We start from the raw sequence: 27,962 nt of genomic DNA, 5'->3' as shown, positions 1-27,962 counted from the left end.
ACACTAAATTTCCTATTGAAAGTGAGATGTTCACTTTTCTGGCAAAGTACTATTCATGTACTTAAAATGAACTGGATCTGCCTTCCTTTTTAATTGACACAAATGCACAGTGACATTCTAACTTTACTTTCCTTAAAAATTTTAGGAGGAAACTAATGTGAAATGGATCTAATGTGAAACAGACATCAGAGCCTCCAAAATGCAGTGTTTCCTGAAAGCATGTTAAAAAGCATCCAGACTCTTTCCACTAATTTCATTTATGCCAGCTACAAAGACTCAAGACTTCTGTTTGCCTACGTATCTTCAAAATCTGCCTACCACATAGCCAATTACTTTTCTCTATGACTCTCTAATTACTTATTGATCCAAGTAGTGCTTACACTCATAAAAACTCACTACAGTTTGAACACACTGATTAACGTAAAAAGTTATGTTGTTATACCAGACACATACATAAAAATTTCTTACTTGTTTTAGGTCAGGTAAACAAAAATCACATAAACAGACTTCGGGGGGGGGGGGAAATGGATGGATGACAAATTTTGGCTAACCAGAAGCTATTTACAAGTTTTTATTTTAATTTATTCAGTGCTACAGACAAGGATAAATATTAAGGAATGTACTTTATCTGTTTCAATCCCCCTGCCACAGAACTTGGAAAAACCGATAAACATCTCTCAGTTTAGTACTATCATAAGGAAACCACACAATTTTTGTCTAAACAAACATTTCACATCTAGAGTAACAAAACAGATGGAATGATAAGTCTCTTACCTCAGCCTAGGTGCCAGAAGTTCTAACAGTGGCCTGCAACTCCTGCGAACATTCTTCTACCACCTGTAAAAAATACAAAAATATTTACTAAGGTAGGAAGAGATTGATTTCACATCATTTAGTAAGGGCATTCACAAAAAAAAAAAAAAAAGTCACATTCATGCCTATCACCAATCCCAATCCCATTTAAAACTAAGTACTCCATTTCAAGTGCAACAGCACTAGTACCCTTTAGCATTAGGACATTTGATTCAGTGACAGAAGATTCTAAAAAAAAGAAAAAAAAACCAACAAAAAAACCCACAAAACCACCACCCAAAACCCACACCCCAAATCTGAATCACTTTGAAAACAGACTGAAACCAATTTATTTCCAGAAACCTCAAGTTTTTAAATATTTTTCCAGTCTATAAAATCATTCACACAAATAAACTACAATCTAGATATATCTTCATAAACAAAGAATTAAAGGATAGTAATATAATTAATGCCAACCAGGATATGTTTATGGAAAACGCATCTCACCTAACTTGATGAGATTAAAAGTTTGTATTAAAATGAAAATTGCTTGATGTAGTTAGAATTTAATGTGGATAAATTAGACTGGGTGCTTCCTGAAATGTTGACTGAGAACCTCGAATGAAACAAAGTCAATACGTCATGTGCTAATCAAATTAAAAGCTGATTAGCTGACAAATCTCAGTTGAAAGTCTAAGCAGAAAATCCTTATCAGAGGAGCAGAGTTTTTAATGGGTTCCTGCAGGCTCTACAGGCTCTTAATAATTTATTTTTTACAATTAGCCACCTGATGGGAAAAAAAAATAACTAGTAAAATCTGAAGACGAGATGGAGAAAATAAGCAAGAAGCAGGGTGCGTCATGGATGAACAAGGACAAATACCAGTGGAATCCAGTATAACAGGCATTTTAACAACACAACGTAAATACAGGCAAACATTTTGGCACACAGAACAGAGGGAGAAGGATTCTTTCTGAATTACTATGTCACAGGAGAGCAGTGGGAGCTCTGACGTGTTTAGGTCTTGCTTGTTTGCTGTATTTTGCGTTCTTACATAAGATTAATTTCAGTTCAGTTCTTTAACACATTTAATTTTAAATGTTTACTATATATATGCATGTGCGCATACTCATCTAAATACACATACATGTATATAGAAAAGGATGCTCTTCCTCAGGGTAACAAAATATGCAATGGGAAAGCATGCTGTTTAGACAAAAAGATTAACATGCTGCCATGGAGATTTGATTCATTTTTTTTATGGATCCAAGTTCCTCACCTTAATGAGGAATGAAATGAAACATCCCTGTGTCATGACACTCCAATCAATGTGCTAGAATCAGTGACAACCAGCAATTCCTTCTCTTCAACAAGTATGTTACTGAGGGCTGGGAAATTTTATTTGCAAAAAGATACAACAAAAAAATCAGTTGAAGATAACTAAAATCCCCCATAAATCAAAATTCTGTTGCAGTAATATCTTGAGAATTAAGTAATTCCAATATTATACTTCTCTCTTGCTATTATACTTTTCTTCAATATATCTAGTTTGAAGAGAGCCACAGTCAGCATTTTAAACATCTCCAAAACATCCATTTAAAAAATTGACTAACAAGTGCCAAGCAAAAACACAGCCTACATGCAACTCGGACCAATTGCCAGCAGAAAGATTAGAATGAATAAGAAGCCACATGAATGCACACTAATTTCCCTCATCCAGTTCAGAAACAATGCAGGCAAGTTGTTCTTCACATACTTTGTTTTCAGCATCATATCCTTTTTTTTTAAAATTCCAGTCATATCGCAATAGATAGGATAGAAAACCCTCGCTAACAAAGTACTAAACTCGTAGAACTAAAAATTAATTTTTGCTTCTGATAGTCAATAGTCTGGCATAAGAACTTTTCTGAAAGGTAGTGATTTTCCTTTCTTCAAACAGGACAGTTTCATAAATAATAAATCATATTATCATGTTAGTCTTAGAGCACAACCTACTATTTGCTTCACAAGCACAGTTCCCAGGAATTAGTTTAATCAGCTATATAGGTTAAATAAATAAATAGGTATGGGTGAGTGTGGGGGAGTATCTCAGAAGTTAATTAGGAGTATAAGTTAATTTTCAGAAATGAGATGTGGTACAATTTCATGTTGGATATAACCCAATGCCCTTACTAACTGCTATCAAAAAGTGGACTCTCATTCTCATCCTCTGCCCTCAACCACCTCTTTACAGCCCTCCCCCTGCCTTGGACCTAGTGAGCATGATGATATGACACAAAAAGCAAACCCAAGTATCAAAACAACCCCCATCAGCTTTCTATTTAAGGGCACATTTAAGTCATCCTTCCCATGTTATTTAGGGACCCAAAGATACATATATACGTGTAACTACCTTTCCAAATCCAGCCCTTGCTTGTCAAAAGTCTACAATGTTAAAATGAATGATGGGATTCAAACTTGATACTAAATGGCACATATGCTTCAGATATGACTATAGCTATTAGCCTTTGTATCTAACATTCCAGCATCTCCTGTGGTAAATTATTCCCTATAACTGAGAAGTAATTATCATAAAGTTACTGGGTTATCAGACTTCTAATGATGTTATAATCACTTTCATTATACAATTGATTTGTCACAAATGCTCATATTACAAATATTATTGACCTCCTGCCACTCCTATAATGTGATTAAAGTTGCAGTTCAGCCTAACACATTGCCCTCCTGTGCTGCTGAAGACACATCACAGAAGCCAAGAAGTTATCTGCAGAGTCACTTTCAGGCTTAGCAGCAGTATGATACCTAGGGCAGATGTCATTTTGTCACCTATTCTCTGAAATCTTACTTTCTCAATACTTTATCTTGGTGTTTCAATACCTTACCCTGCTTCTTTATGTAGCCACGCTTCGTCCACCCCAACTACATCATATTTCTCTTCAAGTACAAAACACATTTCCTAGTCTGCAGTTTTGCTTTGTATGCTTGCTACACTTGCACCAAAACCAAATTAGTTTATGCTTTTCCTTGCCTGGTATTTTTCTTCTTGATGAAGTAACAGCCCAATTAATTCACTTGCTAATTTTTTTCTGACTGTTCAACTTCTGATTTTTAGCACAATTATTTTTCCCATTCAAATTTCTCTGGAGATTTTGCTGAGTATATCTGAAAATTCAGAGGAGCAGACTGAAGGAAGTGCAAGTATACCATCAGTCTTATTTTAGCACCCCTCCCATCCAAACCTATTAAGCTAGGTAGATTTCATACTACATTCTTATCTTCAACAAGCTGTCATTTTGAAATGACACGAGAGCTTTGCGAGTAACCTTTTGAAAATGAGAGCCCTAAAATCTAGTATCGTTAATACATTTATTCAAAGTTGCTACTTCCATACAAATCCTACCCAAGACCCACCTTTTCTTCGTTTGTTCTTATCTCACAATTGCTTTGAATTGTAACTGATTGAGGCTGAAGTGCCTGCTAGCAACACGGGGTTAATATAGTTTGTATATTGACTTCTGAAAGTCTATGAGGCCATTAAACTATCCATCTGCCTACACATCATCTGCATCTCAGAGAGGATCACATTTTAGAAGCCATAGAGAATTAAAAACACAGGATGAGGGGAACTCCACACCACCCCACCTCCCCCACGTTTAACATTATTCTATCCTCTAGGACTAATTCAACATGATTAAGCATTAGGGAACTAAGGAAGAATAGTACTATAAAAAAAAAAAGATGTCTAAAATAGCAGCAATTCTGCAGTGCGATAGTTAAAGTATACCTTTAAGTTAGTAAAAAGGGAAGATAATACCTAGAACAAATAATGCTGAAAAAAAAAAATCTTAAATACACAAACCGTTAAAAAACTCTGGAGGAAAGTCTTGGTCAAAAGGAATAAAAAGTAATAAATAATTTAGGGGGTTTGGCATTCCTGGCATTTAAATTACTGCATTACCAAATGAGAAGAAAAAAACCCCAAAGTTATGTAACAAACATATATTGAAGAAAGGATGAATGAATCACCATTGTCAGAAGTAAGAAACAAATACCCAGTAAGCTTTCTAAACTGTCTTCATATTTAGATTTAATTCTTGCCTGTGCAGGAATCTGAAATGCCATGTCACAAGCAGGCTACATCCAATATGGAGAAAAGATTCCAGGAGCAGAATAACAGCACCTGGCTTGCGCTGCGGTTACACCAGTGTAGATCGGGAGCAACTTCAGTGAAGTCAAGAGAATGAGAACAAATCTGGCCCATCATTCAGTAGCCACATATATATATATCCACTTTCTGGTAGGCAACAAGAACATTAAGCAGTAAACATGCAGATGAATTTCAAAATGCAAATTTCAGAATCCATATTGTAGTTCTCTAATGCCCTACACCTTATGTCACCATTTAAATCTTTCCACAGATCTCCATAAATTATGCATATTACACTCTAAGAACATATTGCCAGCTGTGTGATGGTTTAAATCAGTAGCTGAGATCTGTAAACAGGTAAGAATTGGCTGTCTCACCCTGCAGACCACTCATTTAGTTCACAAAAATGACAGAAATCAGAGAAACACTCTTGTGAAGCAAGAGTTACAAAAATTTCTACCTTAAACCCCAATTTTATTAGTAAGGGCAATTTTATCCCCAAAATAGTGTTAGTCTGCTTATGACAACCACCCATGCCAGAACATATATAGTAGCCCTACCAACCTGGAGAGAACAGGAAGTATTTTATATAGAAGGCGGCATTTGTAAAATACCTTCAAAACTGACATAAGTGCCATACAACTTCAGCTACAAAATTCAGAACAAATAACACTGAAGATCTGGGGGTAGGAGAGGCTGGCTAGAAAATACGTAACTTTCACATAAATAATAAAGCTTATGTCACATAAATCTTTCTAACTGCTATTGTGCTACCAGTTGCTTAGCAATGTCCCCTGACAAAAAATTACCTTTTGTTTGTGACAAGTTCACTTACCAAAGATAGTGATACTTGTATTCAGACTTCAAAGACACTTAGCAGGACAGCTAAAGTAATCTTAAGAGCTCCCTGCACTCTAGAGTCTTAACTGCTTGTCGCTCTCCAACTTGCTCCATGCCTGGCTATGCAGTCCTATCTCCTTCCATACCCCCCCCATAGCCTCTTCCTTGACTGCACCATATACAGTTTCGACTCAGTGAGACAGCAGAAAACTACTCACACTTTCTACTGTGTTAGTCTCCTGCAGGCTTAGTGAGCTGAAGCAATTCCCTGAGGGGTCAGATGAACAGAACTGGAGCCACACACAGGCATAAGCGTGGAAGCAGTAAGATTGCATCTTTTAGTTGCCACAAGCTGTTAGATCAGTTTAAGCCATCTCATCTGACTTCAACCATAAGGAAGAGTGACTGGAGATTCAATCTGACTTACTATTTAAAGAGGAAAAAAAAAGTTTTGTTACGATAATGTAGGACAAAGACATTGGTAGCCTGGCAGTATTGTCTAAGAACTCTTCACAGGAAATTCACTCTTCAGAACAAGTGATCAGCCTCTAGCAGGCTGATGATGCTGCATGCAGGGAGGTGGAAGAGTTTAGACAGAGCCAAAGAAACCCATCAAGCTTTTTTTTCCCCAGTTTGAAGGCAGAATTTTAACAAAAGAATGTTCTTTTCATATGCTCCTTGGCATATCAGTGTTCTGCTTGTGGCTGCATAAATACATTTAAATCCCATTTCTGAGGTATTAAACATCTCTCCAGTGTGCTCAATTTGGAAGCCGTTTAGGGAACACTGGGCTAAAATAAGATGCAAAAACAAAGTCACAAGAACAGGACTGAAAATAAAGACCTAGTTTAAAAATATCCAGAGAAAGTTTCTTTCAGAAGATTCATCATTCATATAGCAAGGCACAATCTGATGGTGCAAATGTCCACTTGCATTTTTTTTAAGAAAATGCAAAGCACAGTACTTACTAAAATTATATTATTAATTTCTTTCTCCTTCCTAGAATCCTGAAACAATATTTCTACCTTTGAAACTCAGCTGAACAAATATAAAGATACATCCATCTTAAACTCTGTTATGGTCACAGGAATTCCTACCCCCCCCCGCCCCCCCAAGAACCCCACTTAAGTAACTGAAACAACTGCATTCAGTACAACAGTAATTCTGAATTATAGATGCCAAGATTTGAATGTAACAGGTTATCATTACAGATATCTTCTTCTATTTTCATCAGTTGTCCATTAGTCAAAAAAATCAATTATATGTTTAATTAAGCATGCTATTTTTAAAAAAAGAGCAAAAATATAGATGATTATGCTACTGCTGTTACTGTCTTGCTATTCTGAGTTTAAAGTTAATGAATGTCTTTTGGGAATATAGTTCTTTATTCTGTGGAGAATGATACAATTAACTTTCACCAGCATGATTAAGTAATTCTTAGTTACACGATCACACCGCTTCTGTATGTTTTTCACACCACATTCACATACATGTACCCCTTTCCATTTCCACACATAATATAATGACCACTGTAAAATACTGTAGATCCATCATTTCAAAGAGGATGTATAGAGAAACTGACAGGATTATTGATTCTTATCAGACGTAATTAATCACTCTGCCAAGTACATTTCCTTATTCCTGTGCTAAAATCAGGCTCAACTGGCAATAACCATTCTTAACCAGACTCTGGTCAAACTCTCTGGTATGTGCCATCCATCAATCTATCACAAATATAATGTAAAGATGTGCAAGAAATTTTGTGTTGGAATACATGCCTCATACAAAGCAATCCCCTAAAATATCTAAAGGACAATGCAGCAAATTACAGTAATGACAGCGGAAACTGTAACCAAGAGAGTTTACAGGTGATTTCCCATGACATTTTAAGACAGGTTCTGTGAAGTTCAACAAGCAATTACTATCATTATTAGTAGCCTAATACTATATTGGAAGGTGTTAATGGCTGCCACCAAGGGAGCCCAGGATCCAAAGGCAATCCAAAGGCTTCGATAAAGCCTGCAGTTGTGCCAATTACACTTCTTTTGCCTCATCAAGAAGAGTACTGAAGTCCCTCAGTGCAGCAGACGACAACACAGACAGCTAGGGCAGAAGTGAACCTCTGCAGATACAACGCAAGGAGTATTTCTTGGAAGAAGCATGCTGTCAGCATTAAGAATACAGTCTTGACAGAAAACGAATATTAGATTTTTACAGCACACAGCTGAGAGGCTTAGAAGTTTCTGAGCAAAAAAACTGTTGGTGATCATTTCAGAAAAATATCTTCCCTTCTATTTTCCCCACTTTGTGTGTACATGAACTATGCTAAGGTGCAAACCGCATCCTGGGGTGCATGAAACCCAGCATAACCAGCCAGTCAAAAGAGGTGATGATCCCACTGTATTCAGTGTTGGCACGGCCTCACCTTGAGTGCTCTGTGCGGTTCTGGGCCCCACAATTTCAGAAGGCTCTGAAGGTACTTGAACGTGTCCAGAGGAGGGCAACAAAGCTGGTGAAAGGACTGAAAGGAACGTCCTATAAGGAGCGGCCAAGGACTTTGGGATGGTCTAGTTTGGAGAAGAGGAGACTGAGGGGCAACCTCATTGCTCTCTGCAGCTTCCTGAGGAGGCGAAATGGAGAGGGAGGTGCTGAGCTCTTCTCCCTGGGATCCAGTGATAGGGTGCGTAGGAGTGGCTCAAAGCTGCGCCAGGGGAGGTTTAGACTGGACTATAATCTTGAAATGTTTTGACTATATCAAACATAGGGAGGAAAAAAGAAAAAAAAAAATTCTGCAGACAGATATACTTCAGAAGAAAAAGATCTTTTCACAGAACAATTTACCTTTGAAAAGATGTTGCAAAAGTAATCTTTTCTCCCAGACTGTTATTTACAAACTGATAGACATACTGATGAACTGATAGTTCATGATAGACAAAAATACTTGTGGTGATGAATCACACTAAAGGCATATTGACCAAATAAGGTTTCCCAGATGCTTCCAGAAGTGAAGGCATGAGGAAAGGTATCACCACACTGTAGAAGAATTTAATTTCCACTGTTTTTATTTTCCTGCTTTTCTTTGTACATGTGTTTACATAAGCCCTGGTGGGAAGGTGCCCCACAACTAGTTATACAGAGCACTATTACAAACTCAAAGGAATTTTCACTCAATCCAGGATTAAGAAGCTGCTCAGATCACTGTGAAGAAACACGCTGGATTTCTACTGCATAACACTGGCTTTACCCAGACTAGTGCATCACTTTTAGATCACTAAATGCTAACACAAGCATCTCTAAATAATTAGTTTGCACTAAACGAAAAAAAACCCTTAACTTTTTCCCATAAAATAATTCGGTTTTGGCAACCTTGGAAAATCTGAAGCATCAAACCTAGGTGAAACACATGAGAGCCCGGGGCAGAGCTGCGCGGGCCAGTTCCTTGAAGCCTGTGGAACTCAGCTGTTGATGGAGACTCACAAGAACCACAAATCTCATGGCTCTCAAAACACAGAATTTATTACTACATTAGAGCTTTTTCGGAACTGCAGTAGCATGAAGGAGAAACAGTAAGCTGGATGAAAAAAAAAATGCTACAACTATCTCTGGAAAGAAAATAAAGCAAACCAAAAGAAATACATGCCTTCACATTTTGACATAACTACTTCCAAAGTAACCAACTCTTTATACTTATTGTACTTTGTCTTTGAAGAAGAATTTCCAAAAGCACAAATAGGAATTACTCCAGCTCCAATTACTCTTCGAAAACTGTTAGGTTTTTTTCTCCTCAGATTTCATATTTCTAATGTATTTTACAACTTCAAATGCAGTATACAGCTGTGCTATCTTACACAAAAAGGGATGACTGACTATCTGTCCCTAAACAACTTCTGCATTTGTAGAAGTCCTTTTGTTCTCTCTTTGATTTAGTAACTACCACCATTTCAGGAGGAGACGGTCATTTTTTCTGCCTTCATGTTTTGAAATTAAATCCTACATGTTTTAAGACTATTTTTAAGTCTTTTCGTATTAATTAGCAGATTTATAATAATGCTGACAGCCACAACACAGACATAGGACCTGTGCTTTGCAGCTCTCTGTAACTGTTCCAGCAGAAAGAAAAAAAAAAAAAAACAAAACTCACCTCCCAAAGGTATTTTTGCTGTTACAGCTTACTCTTCAAGATACAAATTATATAGATTTTGGGGGGTTTGATAGTATAGCATCACACAACGAAGAGCCTTTTGCTGAACTTCCCACTCCAACTAACAAATGTGCATGTTATTTGCACCTCATAGTACACATACTGGAGTTTCTGTGTAGCTTTACAATTTTTATTTATTTATATTTATATATATATATATGAACACTCTCAAGTGAATGCTGTATAAAAATCCTTTAAAATCATAAGTAAGAGCAATTAACTAGAGGATATAAATCTTCCAACACTGAAAAAATGAGTAATGCATCTTCTAACTAATGGACTGCAAATGCTATAAAAACCTCAGGGTTATAAGAGTGTTCTCCTCTCCACCCCCCAGTGCTTTCCAGATAAATATCCAGTGATTTGAAACTATAATTTCAATACATGAATAATCTCAGCAGATTGCTCTAAGTAGATATTGATGTATTCCCACAAAAATGTCTTTAATGGCTATAGAACCCATTTACGCTTTTTATGCTTTTTGTGTATTTTAAGAAGTGCATTTTTAAAGTCTGCTATCAAAGATCAACACATGTTCTAATATATAATTTTAAATTGCCAGAGTTTAAATCAATTAGAAATTACTCTGGAATTGACATGAGGTCAGTAGAAGCTATGGGCACCTGTTTTAGATACAACAAAACCATCACAAATCTCATCTGAAAGCTTAATAAAATACTTCCAGACAGAGCAGTACTTTAACTATTCTATTAAATAAGAGAGAGTACTTGTAAGAACAGTTTATACTTGGTAATACCATTCAAAAAATATCAAGCAATTAAAGAACAGGTGAAGGATTAGTTATTAACTTCCATACTGGCCATCCTCCTAACTTCTGTTTATTACATACCCCTGAATAAGTAAGACACTTTGCTGACCCCACTGAGGTTTTTCAGTTTGGGAAAGACAGAAAAAAAGCTAAGCCTAAGAGACAAGTTGCATTCCAAGTCTGTTGACATATTGAACCTATTGCCCCCAAAAGGTTACGGTAACCTTTTTGGTTAAAAATGAAAAATCAATATAGGCTTTTTTGTAAAGTAGACTACTTGGATTGTTAGAGTGTGTTTTGGTTAACAAAGACCTAACCAATGAAAGTTTGAGTAGAATGTATTTAGGCAAATATCTAACAGCAAAAGCATTCCAAGCAACAGGGTTTTTTTATTGCTACATGAAACTTTAAAATATTTATATATTTATAGATAATCAGTATATAAAATAAGGTGCCTCAAAAATGCCTAGAGGAAGAAGAGATTTCCTAGTTTGTCCCTAGTTTGTGCCAGGCTTCCATTGTAACCAGAAAGCGATAAGCTTCTGCTGAAGTGAACCTGTGGTTTTCTCTAACCATTTTATGCTGACACGTCAGAATAAAACTCGGCCAAAGGCAAAGAAAATTGGGTGCTCTGGTCTTAGCCTAATCTGACTGATGCGCAAAAATTATCCATTTTTATATACAGTACATTGCAAACTTCAAAAATCAGCATTTGGTTGACTGCATCCTTTGATGCTAGAATTGTACACCATCTCTCCAGACCGTAATTGTTAAGACCTTTCACAGGATCCAGTATGACACACTTCTGAATTCATTAAATTAGCAAAGGATGCTGCTCAGCTAAATACAATGAAGAGGGACAAAATGAAATATTCATGGCAGAAGGTGGTTCTAAGAGGAGGACTTAACACATTTAAAACTAGCACCAACATCCCAAAGTTGGAGGTACAAACTGGTGGCAATATAAAGCGTAATTGCTGGGCAAAAGCAGAATTAAGTGCTGGTCAGTATGTAATTGAACACAATACATAGCAATACAAGAAATACTTAGTAATAAAGATGGGCTGGCTGTTCAGTCCCTGGAAGAGTTTGCAAGAGGTTTATTATCCTGAAACACATGGCTAGAACTCAGTACGTCTTCCCTTTCCATATACAATTATTTTGTTTTTGAAGTGGAAAGCAGCACTTAAGTTTATGTGTTAAAAAACCAATAAAAATATTGTTGGCACAAGCACAGAAGACCATATCCTGTATTTACAGATGCAGTTTGGTAAGAAGTATTTTGCTAAAGAAAGTGCTTGGTTAATGAGATCATTAATGAGAAATAATAGTACATTGATTCATACTTTGACTTCTTTTAAGAGACTGGCCAGCTATCGAAGCATACTTGAAATAGAGAGAAAGAAGGAACAATAATTTTGTAAGATTAACATTACATTGACCTGCCTTTCAAAAGCATTCAGTACAGTTTTTCATCTCAGGAAACTTAAATATGTTTGTAAATAAATGTTTTGCATACGCAGTGAAGTGAGCTTACAATCCTAGCTTAGTTTGCTTTTGCAAGGAAATGTGATCAGCATAGTAAGAAAACCGGAGTATTTTACCAGTTACAACTTATATGAAGTCTGACTGCTTGACTCAGTGTTATAGCTCCTACAATCTTTCCAAACTAATTAGAGATGTGTTATGACACTCATGAGAAATGCAATTGGTGGTTTCCTTAGTTTTATTAAATTAACCGTGTCATTTTATTCAGTGCTTCCTTTCCCTATCGTATGCTTTCTGTATCGCATCAATTATTGTTTTTAAGACGACTACATCTATTAAGTGTCAAAACAAAGCAAAAAAAAATTACTTAATGTATTTGTCATTATAAGTTATCTTATAATAAAAATATTTGTACTTGCATGCCAACCTGTAAGATCAACTATTAACTTTCTGAAATTCATTGAAGTGTAGGTATGTGAACAAAATACTTTTAAAAATTAATATTCAAATTTGACTGTCATGCAACTCTTGCAATAGTCAAAGCTCCTAACTGGCCAATAAAGTTATGAGAGGGAATGCTTGCTTTTCTTGACCAATACTAGAAACATTGGTGGTTATGACCTAAAGCTGACTGAAGTAAATGGGAAGCTTTCTACTGATTTCTTTCATTCTCATTCAACCTAATCATATTATTTGTTTTCTTCATAGATAACTCAGTTTAAAAAAAAAAAAAAAATAGGAACCCAAGAAATCCGATGCAGAAGACAATAGAAATGGGATTAACTGAACAGCTTCAAGAACACATGGAAAAGCTCCTTCAAAAAAGATTTCACCTCTATCCACACAGAAGCAGAATATCTTGGCACCAAATGCTGGAAGATGGGGGCTATTCCATTTCAACCCCGGGTCAAAAGGAGGAGCTGATGAACACACACATGGAAGGACTCTAAGCCCTCTGCCTTACATCACTCTTTCCATGGAGCCTAATACTCAGTCACATATCATGAGGGATCATATTTACTACCCTAACTCGAACTTCATGCCAATAAAGACAGAGTATTCACATTATATACAATCATATTCTGATTCTGACCCACATTTAGTTTAGGGGTTTGGGTCTGGGTTGGGTTTTGGTTTTGTTTGGGTTTTTTTGTTTTGTTTTGGGGGTGGGGAACATGCCTTATTAATGTTGCAGATCCAAGAAAATGAGAGAATGCGTTTGGAGTTCCTCCAAAAGGGTGGCAGAATACTGAGAAGAGGATTCTGCAGATTTGGGGTTGGCAAGATAGGCTGGATTGTATACCACACAGTAGTTTACCATTGCTCACTATTTGCCAAAAAAGAGAAAAAAATTTGACATTGTGCTGGCAAAATGAACCATAACTGGGGGGGGTACCCCAACCAACTAAAAAAACCCTCTTTGCACTGACCACTAAAAATTCATTATTTCAGGTATAACAAACTGCTACTCAACCATAATGCTTGCTCCAAAACCATTTTTATAGACCCTGGTTGCAAAATTATAAAACTGAAATAAATAACCTCTAGGCTCATGCTCTGTTAATAATGAGAGAGATGGGGGCAGGGGAATCAGTTGAAATTATTTTCTCCAATGTAATTAAAGCAATACCATTTTTTTTAGGTAAGCTGTACTAAGTTTTTAAGGTACGCTACTCTTAACAACACTAAGTCATTAGGCATGTCCTCCAATTTAAAGAAAGCTTGGAAGGTAATGTGGGAAGTCATCTGTATATCTATCACAATAAACATGAAGTTTTCTCTGGTGCCAGATGGAAGAAAGACCACAAGAGAAGTCAGTTTGCCCAGTAAATTGAAGACTTGCCAGACAAACAAGTCTCAATAGTTTGCCAGGCAGAAATGAAGTGACAGTGAGTGGTAAGCCAGTTTCTCCAGATCCCCCCTTCTCTTAACAGCCACATCTCTCGGGCAGTTTTAGCCTTCCCTAGTGCACCTGCCACCATCAGAGAGAAGTATGCTGCACAGAGGCAGGCAACCAGCTCCTTGAAAATTGAGAACATGTCTATCAGACACATAAGAGCACAAAACCAAACATCTCCCTACTACCTGACTCAGCTCCAACGCGGGATGTGGCAAAATCCCAGGCACAGAAAAAGATAGTGTAAGGCGTCAGAGGTAGGACTCTGCTTCTTCAGAAGGAAACGTGCACATATTCTTGTGTGCTCCACCAGAGAAGCTGCAGAAAGGCCCCTGGTTTTTCTAGTGAATCAGTTCCTTGTTCTCCCAGGTTAAGGGAAAGGATTCAGGGTTTAAGGAACACTAGTAACAGATAGCAGTGGGAGAGTGCTTTTGAAAGACAGGGCCCAAGCTCCAGTGCCTGCCACCACCTAGAGTAGACTAACAACAGGCCTCAGAAACCTACCATTCCCTTTGGCTATGCAGACATGCACCAACTCGAAGGATGGCATGTCCTTTACATTTCTGCAGTAAGATCCCTTCTGCTGTGAGAACTATGAAAAGGCTGCTCACCGTATTGCTGCACAAGAGAAACTGCAGTGTTGGGAGGAAATGTTGCTTCGTGCTTCTGCTGCTGAAATATCAGTGCTGGAAAAGCACATCTGTGAGGATGAATGACTGAAGAAGTGTAACGGCAGGGACTTGTTCCAGTGCCAGTGCTGGATTGCAGCCAGTAGTGTCCCTGAAGCCTGCAAGTGGTTCCAGGAATAATGACAAAAGCCAGCTGATGCTGCTCAGCCACACAGAAAACCAAACTTGGAGTGTTTGCTGACAGCAGTCCACAGCCATAGATGACTGCTTTAGCAAGAAGAATGTCACTTACATGACAAGACCCCCTGGTGACCCCAGATACTACAAAATCTTAACTACAGTCATAGGAAAGTTCAGGTACAGCACAGTTGCAAGATGACAAAAAGGACAGCGGTCTCCTTACCTGACTCAAAAGATTTGCACTGGAAGTTTCTGGGGCTGCCAGAGACGAGACTGAACGGTCAAAACTGGACACGTCGCATCCTTGAAGGGACAGTTCTGGAGTCTGAGCTCTACACACGCGTTATCTGAGACCTGAATGCCTTGAACATATAATTTCTCTCATGGCCAGGGCATTACAGACTGTGGGAAAGAAGATGACTGAGTGCAATCACCGCCAGCAGCACACAATCAAGAGGATGCCTTGGGTCATGGTAGGTAGATAGCGAACAGCACATAACATTTGCTGGTCTACTGGAAAAAAGAGTTTCAGAAGCAGAGTGCTCCATTTCAGATGGGCAGGAGAAAGGAACTGAAATCGCATCCTCCACATCTTATATATGCACCAGGCAGAAAGAAGGAACAATGACACACCAGGGGTGGGGGCAAAAGGGGGGGGGGGGGGGAGAGGAAAAACTTTCTAATCTGAAGTAACTAGGGACAAATACACTCATCATTAGAATGAACACATAGACACAAAGAAAAATCATATTCCTTAAAATATCATGCAGACGCTATAAAATGGATTCACCACTCCAAAAGAATAGTGCTACAGCCCCCTGGTTAACAAATGTGAACTACTGCTGAGATGTATTATTTAGCTATCTTTTTGAGCTGTGCTACCTCGGGTGGTTAATTGGATAGCACCATGGCATAATTGCACATAGCTGTTCAGTGTAAAATCCTCAGCTACTGGAATGAAAAAGTTTTAGAAAAATAAAAACTGCGATAATTGTTTTAAAATATGTTGACAAGATGCTTTTGCTTCCACTCCACTAAGCAGACTTCTGCCTTTCTTGCTGCTGTAAACTTATGCTACCCAGCATGTCAGTTTTGTGCACGTGACAGCCAGTATTTTCATTGACAAAAGACAACCTCAGCAATGCAAGGAGACAATATTAGGTTCTAGTTGCTGAAGTTTCAAAGAATTTCTTTGTTGAGACTCAGTAACTGTTTCCCATATTTATTTTAATAATCTACAACTGCCTACCCAGTTTCAGATTTTGAACTTTAAATTACTCTAGCGGCTGTTACATGCTTTTGAAGGATGGCTCCAGTGCACTGACACCTTACATGAAGAAAAACATTCAAAATACACATGCGCTAAGTAATTAATTGTTGAAGCAGATCTAAAGCTACAGGAAACCGTACGTGTTGTTACACTGTAGAGATGAATGAGCAGACAGAATTACTTACCAGGGGACCATGTTTAAACTGTTGTTCTTTGCTAGCCAGTAGTGAGGGAAGCATACTAGGACAACAGCACTGCAGTCCAGTCATCAGCTCTACTGTCCGGCTCTGTGCACACTCCTATTTTCAATTATGTTTCAGGAAGTCAAATACACAGAAGGCTATGGAATTTGACAAAAAATGGGAGCAATGGCTCAGCATACTAGCTATATGACATACAATCCCTTTGTTACCAGAGTGCACAAGTAGTTCACCTCAATCTGTTAAACGCTTTTTGATGCTGACATTTACATCCCTGGACAATCAGACACTAAGTGAATCACTGCATCTGTTGGCTGGAGTCAATCCTGCCCCATTTATCAGTTCTAAGATTTTCAGATCATAAAGATCACCAAATCAAAACTACATTTAACAGCGTTGAGGAAACATTTTAAAAAAATTATATAATTACTCAAAACAAAGAGCAAGCAAGCTGGCGTTTTCTTTGGTGCTAAACCCACTCTCCTGAGCCTGTTCAGTAGAGAGAAAGTTAGTTTCTTTCTTAAAACCTTCTTACAGCTCTCATCCTCAATGGCACCCTGCTGTATTTCTTGTATACTTCTAATGAATGGTGCAACCGCTTTAACCTGTTCCCATTGAAGCAATGGTTTATGACACCTGACCATCACTTCTAATATTGCAAAACAAAGTTTTGCAAAGATACAGTACCTACAAAACACTGTGTACCTGTAAAGGCAAGAGATGAGCATATGTACAGGCAAGAGAACACATAACAGGAAAAAAAATAAAAGCAGATTAATTTTATGGATTATCAAGTCATTTCAAGAACGATCGATATCAGAACTATACTCTCACTAATTCTGAGCTATATTTTGGCTTTCTTACTTGTTGGGCATTTCCATTCCTGCTAGGATGAGCTCGGTGCACTACAAATGAGATGACACACACAGCAACCTTTGCCAATGTGATATTGCTACATAACTAAAAAGCAGTAAAGCATATGTAGTTCCTTATCTGTATTACAGTCCTCATTGTTGGTTTACATTTGCTAGAATTTAATTAAGTACAAAGAGAAGTTGATGATTTCTGGTGCAGCAACTCCCCCCCCCCCCCCCCAAAAAAAAAGAAAATTGCTACATCATCTAATTTTATAGTGGAATAGTTGGCAGCTACTTCTGTGATTAAAGCATATAGTTAGTTTTTAAGATAAGGATGCTGTTACACTGAATTAGATATTTGGTATACAGTTTTTCTTCATCAACTAATTTATACATAGATTAGGGCTGTTTTATTACACTATTACGTATTTAATATGTAAAAATATATTCGGTCTGAAAGAAGACAACTTGCAGTTAAAAGCAAGAAGAAAATTAATCTGATAAACTTCAAGTTATTTAAGTCAATAAAAACACAGCTAAAAAATAAGTCTTATGCCAAGATTATTAGCCAGCAGTGATCCTACTACAACAATGGCGGTAAAATGTTCCAGCAGAGTACTACTATAGTCATGGAGCATTGAGTGATTTTAGCTCTTGCTTATCTGAGTTAATCTGATTCTTTTTGTTTGTTTGTTTATTCTACACAGTCTGCAATGCATCTTGATGTTTTACATTACTGAATTCTACAGACAGTCTCTAGCACATGTTAATGTGTGTTCTAGAAAAAAGTGTTCATAATATGGACACTGAGAAGAGGTAGAAGTGTGTTCAACTTTGAAGAAATCCCTTCTGTCGCATGATGTATGGTCACATGTAAATTACCCATCTGACATGTTTTCCATGGGGCATCCATCTTGTTTGGCAAAAACCCAGAAGAATTTAAATTTTAATCAAAATCAATTTTGTTAACAACAGAGTCAGATCTGAGACCGCCACAAGCTGGGGAAGGGGCCTCCTCCTCGTGCTCTCGTTCCCCACTCCGTGCCCAGACCGACCTCTTCTCTGCCACGGCCCTTCCTGCTCCTGCTCCCGCCAAAAATGCTGCTCTCCTCACTGCCTCAGCGCAGCCCGCTCGCCCATCCTCTCACCCCTTCTGCGTTTCAGCCGCATCACAATGCCTTTCCACAGAGTGTATCCTAACAGCACCCTGCCCTCCATTTCAGTACTGGCTGGTTCGTTGAGATTTTGGCTGGAACTGCTGAAATTGTCCAAAACCGTATGCCACCAAACACCAGAAAATAAGCTACTAAATAAATAAATCCCTCAGGACAGAGGCAGGTGCCCTGAAGCACTCCTAGCCCTCCTTACCAAGGAGCGCCCTGCCCCAAGGCATCCCTCCAGAGCACCCCTCCCCTGCAGGGAGCCCCACACCCGGAACCTTCTAGAAGCTTCCAGGCCCCAACACCCTCTGGGCACACACGACAGCCGCCTGCCCTGGGAAACACATGCCCCATTTTTAAGGCAAGGTACCAAAACAAAAAAAACAAAAAACAAAAAAAACAAAAAAAAAAAAAAAAAAGGCAAGGAAGGAGCTGTGTAAGGGGAGAAGCAGGGGGAATGATGATAAACACATGAAGTCAAAGGGGCTAGTTTATTCCCAAAGCAGTATTTTGCAAACCACCACGTGAGCCTTCTCCCCCCCAGCTCCCAACTTCAGAAGCCCTTCAGCACACTGCAACCCCAGAAAGCAGCCAAAAGTTTACGAACAAACCAGCTTTCACACAAAGCCTTCTTTCAAGTCCAACAATGGGGGGACACAGGACAGAGCACAAAAACAACAAGACTGTGCATGGGCCAGGTGGACTGCTATAAAACTACCTGCCAGTACCACGGGAAGCTCCATAACCCACCCTTGGTTCAGCACCGCACGCACACTAGGAAAATGCTCACTTTACAACCCCCTTCTTAACAGGAAGGGGAGCTTCATTTTGGCTTGGCCCTGAAGACTCAACATGCCCGAGGAAAAACAGCTATTAAATACCAAATGGTACAATATGCCAAAGAAAAGTAGTTTGCTTCTTAACACCAGTTCTCTTTTTCAGGTTTTCCCTTTGCTGGCTGCTATTTTTGTTAAACAGGGCCTCTCTTGCCTTTCCTGCCAGAGTTTTTTCCCTTAGAGATCTCCCTCCTGGACATCAATATTTTCGCAAGATTCTCTTTTTAACAGGGGAAACAGAAAGCCAGCCCCTAAGCCCAGCCAGTGTTTCAAGATCCACAGAGACTCTCCAGATACCATGAAGAGGTGACAGCCAAAGCTCAGAACTCTCCTGATACTTTTTCAAGCAACAAAAGGAAGTGTTCTACAGGAAAAGAAAATGTCACTAGAAAAATGAAGTACAACACAGTCTTAAGCTTTCTTCCTAATTTTTTTTAAATACGCATCAAGAAAAGTTATAATGCACGAGTCTCTGCACTCCTGAGGACTTCTGATCTACTTATCACTGAAATTTGCCCCTAACCCAGAAAGGGAACCTATTCCAAGCAAGAACATCATTGAAAAGACCCCAACAAGACACAATCTCCTGTTTCCCATGGAGGAAGGAAATCAAGTTTGCTTGCACAAGAGAACAAATCCAGCAGGCAGAAAGTTGTGACAAATTAACGAAGAGGTCTGCTTTAAAAACTCTTACTTCGTACCCCATATGTAGTTTGCCTACTTGAAGGGGAAAAAAGAAAGGGGGTAGGGAGGAGAAGTTACTTGCATGCATTATGGCTCTATTGTAAATGTCTTCTGCATCAAAAGCAACGGTGAATGGACTATTTTAAGTTTACATAATGCTTTTTACCCAGAGATATACAAAACACTGCAAAAGATCTCACAGAAATCTGACTTGTCTCTATTTGAGCTTTGAGAGATAAGCATGCAGAAATAAAAAACGAAGTATTCAAGTACATGCACCAATCTTCTGTCCTCCCAGTTTTAGTGACTAAACTTGACATCACTTGTCTGATTCAGAAGTACCAAGCATCCCCCAAACCAGCTAAAGCAAGTGATGCATGCTGTCACCTAATAACACTATACTGCCATTGCTAGTGCCAGACCACAGACTTTCTAAATACAAAGTATGCAAGGCCTCAGAGGCTTGTCAGACTTCCTCCGTCTGAAGTTTTTCAGGTCTGCCTGCAGCTATGTTTTGGCTTCCTTAGCTGCAAAAGTAACATTTTTCTTCTGACCAGGTAGCTCTGACTAATTTGGTTTACTTTTGCAAGGTACCATTGTAGTTTTATATAGACAACAGTAACAAGTAGTTATTCTGCACAGAATGGAATATTTACAGCTAACACCATAATGCAGTATACAAAAATACAGGCCTAGTATGATAGCAGAGGCCTTTGAGAAGTGGAGACACAGGATGCAGGGCAGAGCAGTACAGCAGGGGATAATAAGAGACAGGGCCCCAGGGCCATAAACAAGCCACCTATGATCAGGTAAAGATGTGCAAACCTGGAACTGGACCAAAACAGATTTTAGGAATACAAGAAGTAGCAATATTTAACATGTAAAATGCATCATACATTATAAATTCAGATGCACTGTGGAGTCCCAGACCAATGAAGAAAGAGAATATGCACGCAAAAGCATGCTAGAACACATAAAAATAGCCCCATGTAAATTAAAAAGGACAAGAAAAGGAGGGGGAGGAAAAAGAAACCGTCAATGTAATATACTCCACGGCAAAGGGGTGCATCACCCCTACCCCTAAACACCTGACTCAAGGGCTTGATTTTAGTATTCAGAGGAGCAAGGAATGGTGAGCATAACACCAGGAAAAGGGATTGAAATTAATTAGTGTGCGTATAACAATTTTACCTGTATTATTTATTACTGGGATATACTTCTGTATGCAGCATTGATTTCTTTTGTTTTATTTTTCCTGTAGTAAATGGATGTGGACTAATAATGATTCTTCAGTTAGACTGTGACAGTTTCTATTATACTAGCAATAAATTCTTGGCTTTATATATAAGGTGTGTTTCCTTTTTGCCAGCAAGATTTTGAGCATAACAATGCAATTTCAACACTCAACAGTTTAACTGAATCAAATGTTCTACTTGAGACTTTTACCTCATCTCTTGCTCACAGCAGGACCAAGACACAAGAACCGCTAAAAGAATAAGCCTTCACACTTGTCCAAATTATCAGGTCAGCTTTCCACTACTGGAGGAAGGGCTATTGGACAGAGTCAAAATACAGCTTTTACTCCTTTCATGATCTCTTTTCTTTAATCAACATGGAGAAGCTGATTGTAACAAACCAGATATATTCCTGGAATATATTATCTCAATTTCTTTTTACTTTTTTGTTTGTTTGTTTGTTGGGGGTTTTTTTGATTGGTTGGTTGGTTTTTTTGGTTGGGGGGGTGTTGTTTTTGTTTGGTTTTTTTTGTTGTTTTTTTTTTTAACAAAGTGATTTCTCTCTTACATAAGAAATTTCAATCATGAAACAAAACTACAGGAATCTTTGAAAACAGATTTTTCTCCCTTAAGATTTTTCCCTCTAAAGGCATATATTACCAGTAATATGAGCCGAAAAATATATAAGAAAATTGTTCAGCAAACTTTCTTGCCCTAATTATTTTGAGTGGTTAATCACATGCTCGCAAAATCAATACACATATGGCAGTATATCTATACTCCATTACTGGCAATTATAAATATCATTGTGAACAGAACTTCTCCCAATTTTGCTGCCCTATAGAATTAAATATGCAATTTTTTAGGAACTAAGCAAAAATATTTGTTTGGTCTGTGAAAAAGGAGGGAAGTAAGCATGATCTGCGTAACTCCTGCCTGAAAGGCCCCTATTGACAGGGAGCTCTGTCATACCTCTTCCTCTACTGATCATACTTCACGGAAGAAGAGTGAAAATTAGAAAGATCACAAGATAAAACTGAGAGCTTGCCTAGAAATTAGATCTCCTGGATCTCCTTTATGCTGTACCTTAGTCAGTTACAGGTCATCACCATCCCTTTTATTTACCTTTTACTTGTTTGAGCAAACATTTCTTTCTGCCTATTTGCAAGCATAGTAATTCCCACAGTTACAGTTTTCTGTAAAAGTAATGGCTAAAAATCAATAGTCACTATGATTCTTTCAAAGTTCATTATAAATTTCAGTGCAACCAAAACTAGTTAAGATCCCCTGGCTGCAAAGACTCAAACACATGAATAAATCTACACAAATGAATAACTATTTTGGGGTCAATCCACTTTTTCATCAGTATGAATAAAGTTTCAAAGAACTTTTTATAAACCAGAGATTAGGAATAAAGCAAAAATTTTCCTGGGAGAATTAACACTTAAGTGTATTCACTGCTGTAGTTTTGTTCTGACCTGGTTTTTAGTAACAGATGTTTAGTTTCTCATCAATTTCTGTGCTCCTAATATTCCCCCCCCATCCACCTCCATCCTCAAGAATGCCTCCTATAAAATATCCAGCACTTCTTAATTCAAAACCCTAGCACTCTTAACACTGGAATATTATCTCTCCAGTTTCACTAAGGAGCCTCAGTTATACCATTACGTTGTAGGAATACCATGCACGTGTGTTACCTGAAAACATAAAATATTAAACTACATGATTTTCCTTAAGTTTGTATCTTCAAATGGGGGGAGTGGGGGTGGAGAATTTACCTTCCTGCTTACCACCAGCAGACAGGAAGCAGGAGACATTAACTTCTGCAGCACAAATTCCAAAGGTTTTCTAAGCTCATGCCATTCTTTTTGGCTCTGAAGAAAATTTCCCCAAAAATGCAGTACAGAACCTCTGCAGAAAGCAAGCACCCAGCATATACTAACAGAATGGCTTGTGTTTCTGCTGCCTTTTACAGATTTGCTGAGCAGCAGCAGCAAAATGGAATTGGCAACACTAATCAGGTCCTGCTTAGAGCCCAGGAGGCAGCAGAGAAAATGAAGAATTCTGTCAGAAGTCTCTCCAAAAACCACCAGGTAGTTCTACTCAATGAGTCTGTGCATGCCATCTTCTTTTCCTGGCAAAATTGTCCTTTTGCATCAGTCTGCCAATGAAGTGAAGGTTTTGTGGGAAAGCTGAAATGACAAGGCAAATTTCTTAGCAGTGCTAAAGGCTTCTGAAATCAGTGGATGCCCTACACATATGCTGCTGTGTCCCAAAACTTTGCATATCCTACATCTGGCTAGGAACTCAATGCTCCAAGAACCTCTTTAAAGCGGTACAAGTGCTGTTACCAGTTTTGTAAAATATCTGTTTTCCATAGTTTTCATCTCATTGGCAGGTGTCAATGCATACTTTTTATGCTCTATAAATTTATTTTAAACACCTTCTCAAACTCCAACTTCATACTACTACTTTTTGTCTTGTATGTTTTACTACGTATTCTTTTTCTTTTACAATCCACTAGGACAAACAAAGCGGGAAGCATTAGACATTACTCCTATTAAGAATATGGCATATTTAACCACCCTTGCTACCCTTTATTATGCTTTCAATTTAGACACCAGCATATCACCTCAAGGTGCTCATAAGTCCAGCCAAAAATTCAGTTGGGTGACTCAAGCTATCAGACCTTTCTAAGGTTCCACAAAAGAAGAGATCTTTCATATAAAAGAGGAAGACATCCGAAGTTACAACAGGAAATAACTTTTAAATCATCTACCTGTGGAAAAGATATAATTTCCAACATTCTAGGTTGTAAGGCAGCCTCAGTTTAACAAGAGTCAGAATGAAAGCTCTCCTTTGCAAAGGTCTTCCATAATTCTCCATTTCATGACTGTTGATTTCCTTTTGAAGGTGAAGTCCCCCATACAGAAAACACCAAACCGCCTGGACCTCCAGTCCAAGTTACGTCAGCCTGTCTACTTACACACTACTCAACTTTGAGCAAACAAAAAAAGAATAAACAGACCAACTGTCAGGTAGGATTGTTTTTCTTCCCCCTCCAGCACAGCAGCACTGATCAAGTTTTCCCCAAATAGGTTGGCATGGGATGAAGCCAGCTTACATAACCTAATAGAAATCACATGCCATATAACTGACTGAATAGGGCTCTTGAGTAACAGGAGTATTCTCTGAAGGCAGTGTAAACACAGTACTTCATAGTATCTTGATCCTTTCTTACTGCTTTGTAGTTGTATATAATCAATATGCCACTATCACGAGGACTAAAAATGTGACTGTAAACGTTTTACTGGTATCATATACCATTTTACAAGTGCCATTACAGACCTAAGTTTTTAGAGTGTCTCAGAATCTTGTTATAAAGTTATTTTTCTAAGTATATTAAAGAACATAAGGTACAAAGAGCTTTAATTTGAAAGTAGTAAAATATTAGGTTTCTGAACTAAGAGTAAAACCCTTTTAAGGCTGGGGGGGGGGGGGGGGGGGGGGGGGAATTAGAAAAAGCAATTCCAGAGCCCAAGTTTGTTTTTCAAAAAAAGCAACAGGCATTTAATAACCATGCCCCTATTGCTTTCAGCAAAACTTACGCTCTAAACTGCTTGTCAGTTTTTGAGACAGGAACTCTGGATTATAATTTTCAAAACTACCAGTCAACCAACTGACACGTAGCCTTAACTTTTACTAGCAGGAGAAATTTAATACTACTCCACTTAGCAGTGTTTGAAGGTCTGAAGATCCTCTGAATTTTACCAAAAGTCAGGTATTTACTCTGTCACAGTGAAGATCAGGACAAAATGTTTTTTTTCCCCCTCTCAATATTTCATTAAGTTTACAAAACAAGAACTACTGTTACAGAAACATCAATAAATTCATTCCAGAAATTACCAATAAACCTATAGACACTGCTTAAAGCTCAGTTTTACACTGACTATGCTATGATACCTTGTGTATTTATATGTCAGAAGATAGAACAAATGCAAAGAGGCTCACTCATATTATCATGACAATGAAAAATCTGTTCTTACAAATGACTGAAGGAGTAATGGGAGAGAAACAACGAACTTTAGACAAAACTGAAGATAACCTTATAGCATGATATATACACACTGTCACTGACTATATGTTGGTTTAAGCTGTGGCATTTTATCTTATATCCACTTGAAAGTACTCAAAGTCAGCCTTTGACATATTTTTCTTTGTAAACAATTTCTTATAATAATCTAGTTTGGTTCTCATTTTCCTGGATGCAGTCCAAAATGATTTTGGAATTTAATAACAGAACCTATAATCTGTAGTACAGTGATTTCCTTATAATTAACTTTGCTATACATTTTGACAGGCAGCCTGTAAGATCAAAACTATGACATTTATTAATATAATTTATATAATTAATGTAATTTTTAAATTATGCTTACTCTTACTGATGAAAAATGGGTCCCTATTGCATGTCTGTCAGTTCTTACTGTCAAAAAATACAGTTCTTGATTAGTCTTCTGTCAGAAACCTATCCCACAGAATTCTTCAGTGTTTCTCCTGGTAAGCAATTTCTGTTTTATACCCCAAATCCTATACCCCAAATCCTTTACATTACGCAAAAGACTTCACTTTTCACCATACTGAAGTACAGGGAAGTCCGCCTTCCTGCTCTTATAAAGCTTTAACTATTTTCACTGCTATGCTATTTCAACAAACTTAGGGTTAGCGACAGCAAAGGACCTGCAGACTAGAGCTAGAAGAGGCATTAAATCACCCACAAACAGCCCCTAAGAAATATGAAGTGCATCAGCAATGGAAGTCTAAATTGCACCAGCTTGTCTGGGCTGCTTGCAGGACACAGCCTGACCAGACTCATTTGTCATTTGAGTGCCTGGGACATCATTCCCTCTCCAGGTCTCCGGGATGAAGTCTGAAGGGAGCAGATTTACAGGCACCCTTCAGAGGCCTTGCACAAGAACAGGGATGGCTCTACAGAGGCCGAGAGCATTTTGGTTTCCATACCGTGCCTCACACAGTGCTCTGTGGACTGGCAGAGATCACAGGAGTGAGGAGCAAACCATCGTCAGCTTCCCACTGTGCAAAATAAGGCTAATGAAAGCAGAATGTTTAAGTGACTTGCCCAAACTTGAATGCACATTGAGCTTCAGAAAGTTTATGTGCTTTTGGCTGTAGAGTTATACCTAGATGATAATGCCTCCTTTTTTTCTCATGCGTCCACAGGAAAGTGATGTAGTAATAGCTTCAGGTATCTTTATCTTAAATTCTGTCTTATAATTTTCAGTTTTCACCTCCATCAAGGCTACCATGTCATAGATACCAGATATAAAACAGTGAAAAGTTCAAAAGATTTGTTTAGATATATTGTAATCCAATGACTTAAATACTTTGGTAATATTTAAGAGTGCCATAAAACAATCCCCTTTTTTGTTACCATCTTGGTGAGGAGATGTATCCTTTAATACCATGATATATGCCTTAATACCATGATGCCCAGACTGTCACATGCACAAGGATCATAGTACTTAACTGCACAACTCAACAGTGCTTATGAAGTATTATCTAATGCAAAGGTTCAAAGTACAGATGTACTCAGGTACCACAACCAGCAGCAAGACCCAGCTCTGTGCAAGGCAAGGCACAGCTCACGAGGAGTTGGGCTTTCATACCCTGCAGCGCTCCACACATACACAAACTCCCACATATAGCGAGTTAGGTGACAGTGCAAGCCATTTTGCATGCAGGTGAAAAGACTAAAAGACTTTATGCAACAGCTAGGGGTAAACACATTTAATTAGGCTTAATGATGTTCAAAGAAACTCAGTTAATACAATGACATCAGCCTCACTACACCAGAGAGATGTCAGACTGTCTCGAGCTGCTACAGTCCAGAAGAACAAAGATAAGATCATTTGAAATGCTAAATTTAGATTCTAGTCCAGGCTACAAAATATGAATAGTTTGGAAGAGGAACCTTCCAAATCCACTGACCAAGCATTTGACTTTAAATGAAGAAGCTTCAAAAAATTCCAAACATCCTTCACATGCCGTATTGAAATTTTCTAAGTTGACTTTCCTCAGCAAAGTTGCCTCAGCTTTGCTGATTTACGGTAATGATCTTATTTCTTCCTCCTTTGATTATGTGTATTGTCTAGTGGCTTTGCTTACAACACTGATCATTATTAACCACTTGTGCTCCATAGCATCTTGGCGCAGCAATTCATTATGCAATAAATCACCTCAAAATATCTGAGTCAGAGATGTGGCCATCTGTATTTTAGCATTATTTCAACCCTTAAAGTTCAGATTTCCAACTACAGTTTACACTCCTGGAAGCTACAAGGTTTTTGTTTCACTTGCATGTCATCAGAAGAAAACCCCAGATATTTTCATTGAAGAAATAGAATATAAGAAAGCACAATTTCCATGGTAGTTACAGAGTAGGTGAGAATGCTGCTAAGCAATAAGAATTTCACACACACAATGTCTGGGCAACTGAGTTGTCTCAACAGCAACAATTCATTTTAAATGCAATCCTACTTTGAAATCTTTTGGCTACATTAACCAGTATGTGAAAAGGCTACAACACATAAAGGTTTAGACGCCACTCAGAACTAAGTACTTCAGTGAATCTCTTCTGTTAAATCATTTTGCTTTTATACTATTCCCATCAAGTCTAAATCTGGCTGACCTGCTTTTGAAAGTACTTATCTTATAGCTAGCAGTAGGAACTCATGGATATTTTCATAAAAGTATTTTACT

The 27,962-nt window shown here is 38.1% G+C and overlaps 1 long non-coding RNA gene across 1 annotated transcript in view; it reads right to left on the bottom strand.

Annotated features, from left to right (window-relative positions):
* Nucleotides 1–786: 786 nt before the first annotated feature.
* The window catches only part of LOC128147419 (uncharacterized), a 110,559-nt gene continuing 83,383 nt past the window's right edge, over nucleotides 787–27,962 (bottom strand). The window contains exon 3 of the long non-coding RNA XR_008237019.1: nucleotides 787–837. This is a non-coding gene — a long non-coding RNA (uncharacterized LOC128147419). The remainder of the gene's footprint in view (nucleotides 838–27,962) is intronic.

The sequence above is a fragment of the Harpia harpyja genome, chromosome 10, assembly GCF_026419915.1.
Source record: "Harpia harpyja isolate bHarHar1 chromosome 10, bHarHar1 primary haplotype, whole genome shotgun sequence".
NCBI classification, from domain to species: Eukaryota; Metazoa; Chordata; class Aves; order Accipitriformes; family Accipitridae; genus Harpia; species Harpia harpyja.
Note: the sequence above shows the minus strand (reverse complement) of the source record. Positions and strands in the feature narration are given on the sequence as shown.